General features: G+C 48.6%; 1 protein-coding gene across 1 annotated transcript in view; it reads left to right on the plus strand.

Moving 5' to 3' along the window:
• Window positions 1-1,827: 1,827 nt before the first annotated feature.
• ELK4 (ETS transcription factor ELK4) overlaps window positions 1,828-12,244 on the plus strand; it is a 186,743-nt gene continuing 176,326 nt past the window's right edge. Inside the window, exon 1 of the mRNA XM_086923428.1 lies at window positions 1,828-2,005. The gene's annotated coding sequence lies outside the window, so the exon portion shown is untranslated. The remainder of the gene's footprint in view (window positions 2,006-12,244) is intronic.

Below are 12,244 nucleotides of genomic sequence, written 5' to 3' on the forward strand. Positions count from 1 at the left end.
CCATCGTGAAGGTACACACTGCCGGACACACCTAGGGGGGGTAATGGGGGGGTCAGCCCAGGCACACAGATACATTAACTGTAGGCAACGTTTCCCAAACCCCCTCAGCAAAGCTGTAGTGAAAGGTCAGTGACCTGGGCCCTTCGATTCCCTGAGTGTGTGCGCACTCTGGGCCACAATCTTTTCCCAACCAACAAGCTCAAAAGGGCTGGCGATCACACAGGGGGTCCTGCCGGTGTGTGTAACGCGTGAATATTGCGTTCGCGGTAAGACGAGGAATCAGACCGAGGCGCGCCGCCCAAACGTTACCAAAAACCGCCAAAAACTAGCCCAATTGGTAAGCGTTTAGAGCGCGCGCGTCGGCCGAGAGCCACCCGGTGGAAGCGTCAGGGCGTACGAGGGAAGCCTCTGCGCGCCTTGCGGCTGCCGGTAACGGGCTCCTGTGCGGTTCGCGGCGGCCCCCCTGCCGGTCAAAGACCCTTTCTTTCGACGCTCGCTAAGCGCGTGGTCCTGAGGGCGGTCGCCCCAAATATCTACGGCTCTGAAGTGGTTCGTTAACGGACAGAGAAAAGTGCAAAGAACGAATAAATGATACACCAAGCAATAATAACAATTCAATCGCGGAGCGATCCGTTCAATCATACAATCTACCAATACCAATATCAATCTGCATTAACCCCAATGGAAAACCCAAACACAAGCAGAGTGAGGGAACCAAGGGGAGGTGCACTTAACTCTGGCTTGAGCAGCAAAGAAAGAGGATGTGAAACGCACGCAAGGGGTTCTTATGGACTGTGGGGGCGTGCCTATAACCATGGTGTTCATGGGAAATGTAGTAATTTATTGTTTGTTGTGAAAATAATATATTTTCATTGGCTGCTGTGTTGATGCAGTAAAGTTTGAGAAGCATAATCAGAAGCCTCCGGTCCTGTAATAGAATCGCGGATGGAAGCAGACACTTGGAAGATGTACATGGGCAGGAAGGTAAGATTGTTTTCTGAATATCGTTACGTAGTGCGTTTTTAGGTCGAGCGCAGACAGTCCTTGCGCTGTCACTTGTGTATACTTCAGCAGTTGAACTCCTCCCATTGCTGCCAGATGGTTTTAATTTGGCTGTGTTACTGTCCTTCACAAAAACGTGTTTGCCAATTGGTAATCCTCCCTTTATGTCCCTCCTTTTCGTTTCCGTTTTCGGCTGGATGCAGCAGTGTCGAAGTACTATATTGTTACGCCTCGTGTGTTGATGTCTTCCACTGAGGACTTATTTTCTTGTTTATTTCAGCTGCACGCTGCCCGATCTGGGATGATGGAAGGCGTACTTTTCTTTTCTTCTTTGTTTTCACGATAGCGTGCACACCGCGCTAAATATGTAACGTGGTGGCTGCGCTTTTGTTTTAAATGTTTAAAAGATGTATTTAATGATTTTTAACAATGGGGCATACTCCGCTTTCACTTTCATTGTATCGTACGCGCTGCGGTCTATGTCCTCCCATACTGCTGCGTCTTCGGCTCTACGTAACAACCCCTGACTCCACCCCCACTAATGAAAAAAAACAGCAGTGCCACCAGCTACAAACAAACACCATACCATCGGAAGCGGCAAAGTCACTGGAACGGGAATCACGTAAATGCCCTTTGAAAGCAGCATGTGCTCGTAAAGAAGCATTTCTTCAGCTTCTTTACGATTGTTACTTTCTGCCGCTGCTTGTTTATGTTACGTTTGTTTTACAGTTACAGCCAATTTGCATTTCAGCTTTCCGATCTTAAAAGCGCATGAGCAGCTTTCTGGCACTTCCGGTTTCATGGCAACTGTCACCGCCCTCTTGTGTCTGTTCTTGGCGGTATTGTATAGGCTCTGTGCTGTTCGCGTGTCCGGAGCTAGGAGAAAGGAGCTGTATGTCTATGGACTGCTGTTATTCCCCATGTTCGCCCTACTCCTGTCTGTATCCGCCTCATTTGACAACTATTTGGAAAACCGAGGCAAACGAGTTGGGCATCTTCACAGGTAGGTTAAAATGACGGACCCATTCTAACTGTATTTTAGGTCTGCTCGATACTAGGATGGAATCGCGAAGAATTAGATTGGGTGCGAGATCAGCGAAATGAATTATGTTTATGCAGCATCTCGTTTATTCTAAATTTACATCAGTCAGACTTTACGAGTTAATGTAGTAGATGAAAGGAGCAAGATAGATCAAATTGTCAAAATACAGTCCAAATAACCCAGAGCTCTCAAACGATTATGGGCGAATCCAATATAAATTGATATGGGTATGTCTATGCATCGCGCGGAGTTCTACTATCTAAAACTGCTGATTTAAGATTTGTGCGTGAATTGCCTCAGCTCGCCTAACTGAGCAAGTATCAAACAAACGTATTCAGTCTTTTAACCTCAACTGAAATTGCTCCCATTATTAATCGGTGTGGGAATTAACTAAGCGGCAGCAATTATGCAAACAGCAATACTTCATTCCAAAAATTGCCTCGGCAGGAATTGTCCGAAAAGCAACTGGACCCTCAGTTTATTCCTTCTTTGTTTTGTCCACAACATACATTGTTAATCCTAGGACGATGATTCATATATTTTGTCAAGTCTTCAACCCTCCAGAAATTCTGCTGTTAAACTACCTAATTGCTTCTCTAAGTCCTCCGTCTGCAGTTTAAGATATCGATCTCTGAGTCAGACTTGTTCAAACTCTTAGCACCAAGCAGGTGCCCAATGTTTATTTTCGTATGTAGCATGCTCTGTGTAACTGCATTTCGCCTGACTATTATCTTCCCAAACTTGAATACTTCACGTTTTATTTAACTTTTTTTGTATATGAAGAGTGCATTATGATATTTTCAGTATTCAGTAGTATTTTTGTGTGTGAAAACTAGTACATTAAGACTACTGAAATATAATGAATAATCTTTTAAGACTAACAGAATGCTAATCATCTTGTAGTCTTCAATTGCAACCCAGAAACACAAACCTTTAATTGCTAATTTGATTACTACTAGACTGTGAGAAATACTAAAAGACTACTAAATAAATAGTTATATTTTGTGTCCGTATTGTTCGCTTTGAATGCAAATATATAGAATTATAGATTTGTGACAGTGAGTAATGCTGATGTTTTAAACCAAGCGTTTTTGAGTGACACCAAATAGACAACAAGAGCAAACTTTGAGTTGTCTATATCACTCAGAATCCAGACGTGAAAAACATTTGTTCTTATGTTCACCAATGTGCTTATTGGCGCTAAATTGGGTAGCATGCATTCCTAGGTCACTAATTTAATGTGACAGAATTGATAAGTAAACAATTGCAATTTTAGGTGCTTCCCAAATATATATTAGTAATTCTGATTACGTAAAGCAAGGGAAGCTGTAGACAATAGATATCCACCACCCAAATGGGAGAGGTGTGGCGCCGCGGCCAGGGCGACTGACACTGGAATCTGGGGATCACGGTTCGATCCCCAGCTCCGGCGGCAGGTTAGCTTAGCACCATGTGACTCTGGGCAATAGCTTGCTTAATCTTCCCGACGGCACCCAGCGCCTAGAGACCCTTACGGGTGATTGTCGCGCTTTACAAATGTGGATTATTATTATAATATTATTATAATGTCTCTGTGGAAACAAACTGAATATGAGAGAAAATGCATGGACAATAGTACAGACAGTAATAAACGTCGTGGCATGGGAAAATGACGCCTAACTTAGTTTCGGAAAAACTCTAAATATATTCTTGCGACGCGTATAATGAAATGTACTAGAAAATAATTTGCAAAATGTCAAAAATATTCTTCCAAAAGGCCTCCCTTCATTTATGTACAACAGTGATAGCTGTATTTGTGTAATCGTTCTCTGGTTTATTTTGCTCTCTTTCTCTGTTCGTTGCTTGTACTGTAATTGGGGTGTGTGTATTAGCTGTCCAGTACTCTTTCTTCCTGTTGTAACCTGGCACTGCTTTTTTGGTCTCGCTGGAGCAAGGCGTAAGCATTACGGTAAGATTCTAGTAAGCAGTACGAAAAGTCTGCCAAAACTGCGGATTAGACACAGTTCATGTGATCGCAAGCCACGTCACACCACCATTTGTCTGTGCCTCGCATCAGACTTCAAAGGCTGCTGCTCCGCCAAACAGACTTCAAAGGCTGCCGCTCCCCCGCTCCTGCATCAGACTTCAAAGGAAGGCGCTAGCGCTCCCCCGCCACAGCAATGCCGAGAGCTTGTTGAGCCTGTTTCTGGACGAAAGTGAAAGCCTACGGTGCTTGTTTACAGTAGCCTTGCTCCTCAAATGCTGTTGCTGTGTTGCCATCTCTCTAGGGACACGCAGCTTGAAAACACTCGACTTGCTAGCTGCAATGCTACATCCGCTATGCTTTGCCTCTAGACACGTTGATCCCTCGCAGACTGTGCTGACTCTGCCCCTCCTGATTCTGAAACTGACCAACGCAGTCACCACAATTCTCTTCTCTCTGTCTTATGATGTCTGCCCTCCCACCATTTACTTCGGACCCTCGCCCTCACAACTCCTCGCCCTCACAACTCCTCACCCTCACACACCCTCACACCCACAACCCTCACACCCTCTCTCCCTCACACCCCCTCACTCGCCCTCACCCACCCTCGGACACCCTCACTCACCCTCACACCCTCACCCCCCTCACAACCCTCTCACCCTCACTCACGCCCGTCACCCTCACGCCCGTCACCCTCACGCCCGTCACCCTCACGCCCGTCACCCTCACGCCCGTCACCCTCACGCCCGTCACCCTCACGCCCGTCACCCTCACGCCCGTCACCCTCACGCCCGTCACCCTCACGCCCGTCACCCTCACGCCCCGTCACCCTCACCCCCTCACACCCCCTCACTCACCCTCACTCACCCTCTTACCCTCACTCACCCTCACACACCATCACTCACCCTCACACGCCCTCACTCACCCCCTCACACCCCTCACACCCCCACGCCCACTCACACCCTCACACACCCTCACTCCCCCTCACCCACCCTCACTCACCCTCACTCACCCTCTCACCCTCACCCCCTCACTCAACCTCACCCCCACCCCCTTCACCCTCACACACCCCTAACTCTCACACCCCCTCACACTCACACCCCCTCACCCTAACACCCCTCACACCCCCTCACCCTCACAGCCCCTCACCCTCACAGCCCCTCACCCTCACAGCCCCTCACCCCCTCACAGCCCCTCACCCCCTCACAGCCCCTCACCCTCCCTCACCGCCCCTCAACCTCACCCCCTCACTCCCCCCTCACTCCCCCTCACTCCCCCTCACTCCCCCTCACTCCCCCTCACCCACCCTCACCCACCCTCACACCCCCTCACCCACCCTCACACCCCCTCACCCACCCTCACACCCCCTCACCCTCACACCCCTTCACCCACACACCCCTTCACCCACACACCCCTTCACCCACACACCCCTTCACCCTCACACCCCTTCACCCTCACACCCCTTCACTCACCCTCACACCCACTCACCCTCCCTCACCCTCACACCCCCTCATGCTCACACCCCCTCACCCTCACACCCCCTCACACCCCCTCACCCCTCACCCTCACAACCCCTCACCCTCACACCCCCTCACACCCCTCACCCTCCCTCCCTCACACTCCCTCCCCTCACACTCCCTCCCCTCACACTCCCTCACCATCTCACCCCCTCCCATCCCTCACCCACCCTCACCCACCCTCACTTCACCCTCACTTCACCCTCACTTCACCCTCACTCCCCCTCACACCCTCACCCTCACTCACACCCCCTCACTCTCACACCCCCTCACTCCCCACACCCCTCACCCTCACACCCCTTCACCCTCACACCCTTCACCCTTACACCCCCTCACACTCCCTCACCCTCACACCCCCTCACCCTCACACCCCCTCACCCTCACACCCCCTCACCCTCACACCCCCTCACCCTCACACCCCCTCACCCTCTCACCCTCACACCCCCTCACCCTCACACCCCCTCACCCTCACACCCCCTTACCCTCACACCCACTTACCCTCACACCCACTTACCCTCACATCCACTCACCCCCCTCACCCACACAACCCTCACACCCCTCACCCTCACTCCCCCTCACCCACCCTCACACCCCTCACCCTCCCTCACCTTCACCCCTCATCACCCTCACACCCCCTCCCCCTCACACATCCCCTCCCCCTCACACCCCCCTCCCCCTCACACCCCCCTCCCCCTCACTCCCCTCACCCTCACTCCCCCTCACACCCCCTCACCCTCACACCCCCACACCCCCTCACCCACCCTCACACCCCCACCCCCCCTCACCCACCCTCACACCCCCTCACCCTCACCCACCCTCACACACCCACCCTCACACACCCACCCTCACACACCCACCCTCGCACACCCACCCTCGCACACCCTCACACCCCCTCAACCTCTCTCACCCTTACACACACTCCCACTCCCCCACCAGCATAGCATAAAAAAACATAGCATAGCATAACAAAAAAAAGCATAGGATAGCATAACAAAACATAGCATAGCAAAACACAACAAAGCATAGCATAGCATAACAAAACATAGCATAACAAAACATAGCATAACACAACAAAACAGCAGAACAAAACATAGCATAACATAACATAAAACAAAACATAGCATAACAAAACATAGCATAACCTAAAACAAAGCATAACAACAAAACATAGCATAGCATAACAAAACACAAAAAAACATAGCATAGCAAAAAAACACAACATAGCATAGCATAGCGTAACACAACACAACACAGCATAGCATAACAAAACATAGCATAGCATAACAAAGCATAGCATAACAAATCAAAGCGTAGGATAGCAAAACATAGGATAGCAAAACAAAACATAGCATAGCATACAGCACGACTCCGCACCACCACAGCATCACTCAGGGGCACCACAACATCACTGTGCGCTACCACAGCATCACTGAACGCCACATCATGACTTGTTCGCCATCACATCACTCAGCGCCACCACAGCATCAATCTGTGCAACCATTCAACAACACCTGGTTCAAATATGTTCTCTTAATGTTTCAAGCTTTATTACAAATGTAACAAAAATACGTTAATATTTCACTTCTGTTCTTGGATTATCGTCACAATAAAATACACTGAACATAATCTTCACAAAAATTATTTACAAAACTTTAAGCTATTGCAATTATAAATTACAATAACTTTTATTTAAGTATTAATTATTGAAAAAAAATTAAAAGGCTTTGTTTGTAAATCAATACATGTAAGTCACGTAAATACAACACATATTGCATTACAAATGCTATCGGTGTCACATTTGCGAAAGTTATAACTATTGTCATTGTAAATGACAAAGCTATTAATTTCGCTATTTTCAAAAACAAAACATAAATTAAAAATGTGTCATTTACAATACCAATAGCTCAAACTTTCTTAATGCGAGACCTATTGCATTGCAAATGCTTGTTTTAAAAATATTCTTTCTGCTTTGTGTTAATAATGTATATTTGTTCTAAATGTAATTGTGAGTTTTGCTATACTCTAGTTTAAGTAAAATGTGTATGATTTTTTATTTAATAAACTGTAAGAGCATTGAGGAAGATTGAGAGATGCAAGAGAGGGCTAGAATGAGAGGTAATATAGAAGTTAGATTTTAGGTAGCGCAACTTATTATAATGTGTTAATAAAAAATTCCATTCCTTTTGAAATTAAGTATTAACATTTGTGCCTGCGTTAATTTTTTGCGGGGCAATTTTGTGAGTAGAATTGAGTGAGGCTAATTTAGCATTAGAGATTGCTGCTATACGTATTTGCTACAACTGCACTGTGAGAGGGTGGCATGGGTAATATGGGGGTATTTGTTAGTAAATAAAATGATTTGTAATTTTTTAAAGACAAGTACATGCAAAATGTGTAGTAAATAGGGAGATAAAATAGCGAATGTGTTTACTTGCAAAATGTATTTGCATGTGTATGTTCAACGAAACTTGTTATACTTTTGTTTTGGTTTATTTACCTGGATTTGGTTGTATGCCATATTTTACTACCCTCCACTTAGCCTTTTCGCCACCCCGCCTCGCAGCACTGCTACAACGGTCGGTTAGTGTGTGTAATAGTATGTATTTTTAAATATTGGTTTGTACAACAAGGTGGTAAAGCACTGTATGATGTTTATAGTATTATGTAAAATAAAGAAATGGGATCTACGTTTGGGGTGGGAGTGAAGTTTGCGCAGTAGTAGCCCGTGGTGGGAGTACTGCAGGGCGGTGAGGCAGGGTGGGGGAGGTGTAAGGTGGAGGATTGTAAAATAAGGCATACGGCCAAACCAAGGTAATTAAACAAAAATAAGTAAATCAAATTCCGTTGCGCACGGCATTGTCAAATGCCATGTAGTGCACGGAACGAAATTTGCTTGTAGAGTGGTCACGCCCCGAATCCGAAAAGCACTGGTTATTTATGGACAGATCTCTCGCAGCTAGATCCTTATGGCGGGTTCCCTTCCTCTCCCGCAGGGGACGACCTCGCAGTCTCTATCTATCAGAGATTACCCGACCCACAATGTTGGCTTGGGACATATTGCGGTAACCAGGGGGCTCACGACATTCCCATTTCCCCTTACACCCACCGTACAGAATCAAGACTCGCCTGGCCTAGACTAAGGGGAATTCCACCACTGGATGACAGAGGCTACCCGCTCCATAGGACATTTCTTCGACCTTTCCGGACTGCGCCCGTTTATAGAATTCCGTACTGATCATGGACTTCCCGAATCGGAGTGCTATGGGTATCTACAGATACGACATTGGTATTCTGCATGGGGGGGTGAGGGAGGGTGCTGAGAGACGGCTCACACCGTTTGAGAAATGGTTAATTACAAGGCATAATGACGCGCATCTAACATCAGATCTGTATAAATTCACCCGTAACATCTCAGACACTGTGAAATCTCCCGGTCAATTGCGATGGGAGGGGGAGTTGGGTAGAGAAATCTCACCGAAAGAATGGAGGGATATCTATCACAGAGCCCATCGCACGGCCCGGAATGTCTCATCGACTGAAACAGCCACTATGTTGGCCACCTACTGGTATCTCACCCGCGTAAGACTCCATAAGGGCAACCCTGTACGTAGCCCACTGTGCTGGTGGGCCTGTGGCGCGCCGGGTACTCTCACACAATTACTTTGGGATTGCCCTAAGCTTGGGGCATATTGGCAACAAATACTAGATGAGTTTGACTCCCACTTTGACACCCAGATCCTGAGATTCCCGGCGTACATTCTCCTGAGCCCCCCAAATGCTATCACCTTCCCGCTTACCTCTAAGAGAAGCAAACAAATGGCGCTCACTCTAGGTGCCAAAGTACAAAACAGCCTCACACACTGGGGTTCCACTACCGTCTCTGCACGCTTAGGCTGGCTCCATAAACTATGGTCCATCGTAGGAATGGAGAAGATCTCTCTCTCGCTAACCAACCCGGGGCTTCCTTCCATGAGCTATGGGCGCCCCTCCTTGCACTCTTGACATCCGAATTTACAGAGCTCACCTGTCCCAAATATCTCAGATTGCTTAGACTGGCGGATCCTCCGCCAACGCCTACCACCGCTAAATCGGCCACCTAGCCACGTATGGGATCTGATAGTTGGGTTGCAACACTTCCTTTTTTCTTTCTTTTTTTTTTCTCAGATGGTCCTTTTATTTTATTTTTTTCTCTTTATGAGGAGGAGGGGGCTGGGGGCAGGAGTTTGTTGCACCTTTGTTGTTGTTCAGGCCTGAAGCACATAAAAGTGACATGCCGGGTTGTAACCCTTTGATTGTAGAGCACATTGGCTCATTTGTTCTTTTTGTGGATAAAATCAATAAAAGACATCTAAACCAAAAAAAGCAGGAAATCCGGGCGGCCCAGAGTGTCAGAACCCCCTTCTAACACATGCCGCGCCCAGCTGATTCCTACAGGGAAGAAATGGCCACTCTACATGGGTATTCTACCCGTAGTCAGCGATAACTAGTTAGAAGGGGTTCTGACCAGACCCCCTCACTCACCAGTTATTCGCTTAGACCACCTACTCCTCCCATCCATGAATTCTCTACTCATGACGGGGATCCCAGACTACCCTAAGAACCCTCCGGGCTCTAGGTTAGATACCTCTAGGTCACTCATGGTTTACATGGACTCAGCCTAACTAGGCCCATCTTTGCCCTCGGGTATACAACACTATGCCGACCACTTCTGTGGACAAGGGTACAGTGCCTCAGCACTGATGTGGTCTTCTAGGATAGCTCTACATCCCATCCCCCGGGGTCACTAGCTGGTCTCCCTTCTGGAGTTAGTTCCAACCAGTACCCTCTATCAGTTTGGTCCTTGCACTCCAAGGATGCAACCTCTCTGCACCCTCAGCCTGCTGCTGGGGTCATTCAGCTGCCACCACCCTTTCGGGATGACAGGTTTCCCTAAAGAAAGCACAACCACTTGTGCTTTCCCCACACAGAAAAGCACCCTTTGGCCACTCACCTGGCTCCCTGATAGGACCTCAGACTGGCCTCACTACCACGCTGAGAGTGCCAGGGAGGAACACTGAGGGTACCTCGTCAGACATCCTGCAGCTCATTCCCCCTGTCAGTAGCTCCACACGGAAACTACCCCGGGAACCTAGACCCCTTCCTTGTTCTCCGCTGCGAGAACAGGGCCTATGCACCCTTCCCTCCGAGAGGCGCACTCTCCTCCCGGAGTACCCTTAGAGAGCCTGTGGCCCGAGTTAGCTACATCCAGACCCACCTCTCATGACTCTCCCCGGTCTCCCTGCAGCGCCTTGGGAGACTGTCCAGGGACCCACATGATTCCTGGATGGCCTGCACCACACCTTCTGAAGAGCAGGGTCCCTTCACTTAAGATTGGCCCCACCTGCCTTCAGGGTAGAACTACCACACTCAGCCAGGGACCCTCAAGATCCCTGCTAGGCCTGCACCACCCTCCTCTGAAGCACAGGGTCCCTTCAATTAAGATAGGCCCCACCTGTGTACATGGTGGTACTACCTTGAAGAAGTCCACCTCCTGCCTCGAGCGAGGGGATCAACCCAATGCTCCTGGTCCTTTGGTCCAAGTCCATCGGACCTACCTGACTGGTCTCCGGCTAGGCATCGCCGCAGCCACCACATCAGGTTCACAACACCAGCTCTAGAATGACATCCTGTTGCTTCCTTGGGTAACCACCTACCCGACACTGACACCTCAGGGTCCACCACTAACCCTTCACCTTGAATCTAGGGAGCACATCACCCCCACTCAGATCTCCACAGGGTTAGTTACCTAGCCCACTTAGTTTACCTAGGGGCTACCACTACAACTCCTGCTCATGAACTACCCTCCTCGGGGGCCACCCACCACCAGGGGCCAACCCTGGATTGCTCTACTCCCCACCAGTTAACCTGGGGGGCCAGTCTGACACCCAACTCTGCCACACCCTCCTCCCACCATAGGAAAAGTTTCTTGGGGTTCCCCACCATGGGAACCCCTGGGGTATTACTACCCGGGGTAGAAAAACCTCCTGCCCCACCCTTCCAGTGGTTTTGGCCTGCGCCAAAGGTAAGCAAACTTTCAGCGGGGGAAGGATATCTGGGGCCCCCTCTGTGGAAACTCTCCTTGCCCTTAAAAAGTATGGGAATCTCCCAGGACTCCTACGTCTCCTGACCCCCCCAGGTCAATCTACCCCTAATCCCCTATCTGTGATGTAGGTATCAGTTGCTGTCCCTATCTCTTGAGGAGACACCCTCATCACGCAGGTGTAGTGTTGGGGTTCAAAGGTGTACAATATGGCTTAGAACATTTGTGTGCAATTATTTCCTGGAAAGCACCAGTCCCGCTAGCATATGCTAATCAACGTAACTCAGTCATATCAATACAGTCTACATTTAAACCATAATATCCTCACATGACATAAATGTGCGCAGGACTTTCCTTTCCCATACTTCTAGTTCACATAACCAAAACTTTGAACCCTTCTCCGAGCCTTGTGCTCTTCCATTTGCTCATTACTGCATCAGTAATTAGGTAATGTGTGGCAAAACTGGACTCATCAAATGCTATAAATTCACACCACAATGGGATACTATGTATCCTGCCGCTGTCACTAATGTTGGAAATCGAGGCAGTATCTGTGAGGGCTGCACAAGTAACATGACCACATTTGTCCTTCACTGGGAACCAAACACCCAATTGTAGCGCCTGACTCTCAGAAGGTTTAG

The sequence above is a fragment of the Lissotriton vulgaris genome, chromosome 5 (assembly GCF_964263255.1).
Source record: "Lissotriton vulgaris chromosome 5, aLisVul1.2, whole genome shotgun sequence".
Lineage (NCBI taxonomy): Eukaryota > Metazoa > Chordata > Amphibia > Caudata > Salamandridae > Lissotriton > Lissotriton vulgaris.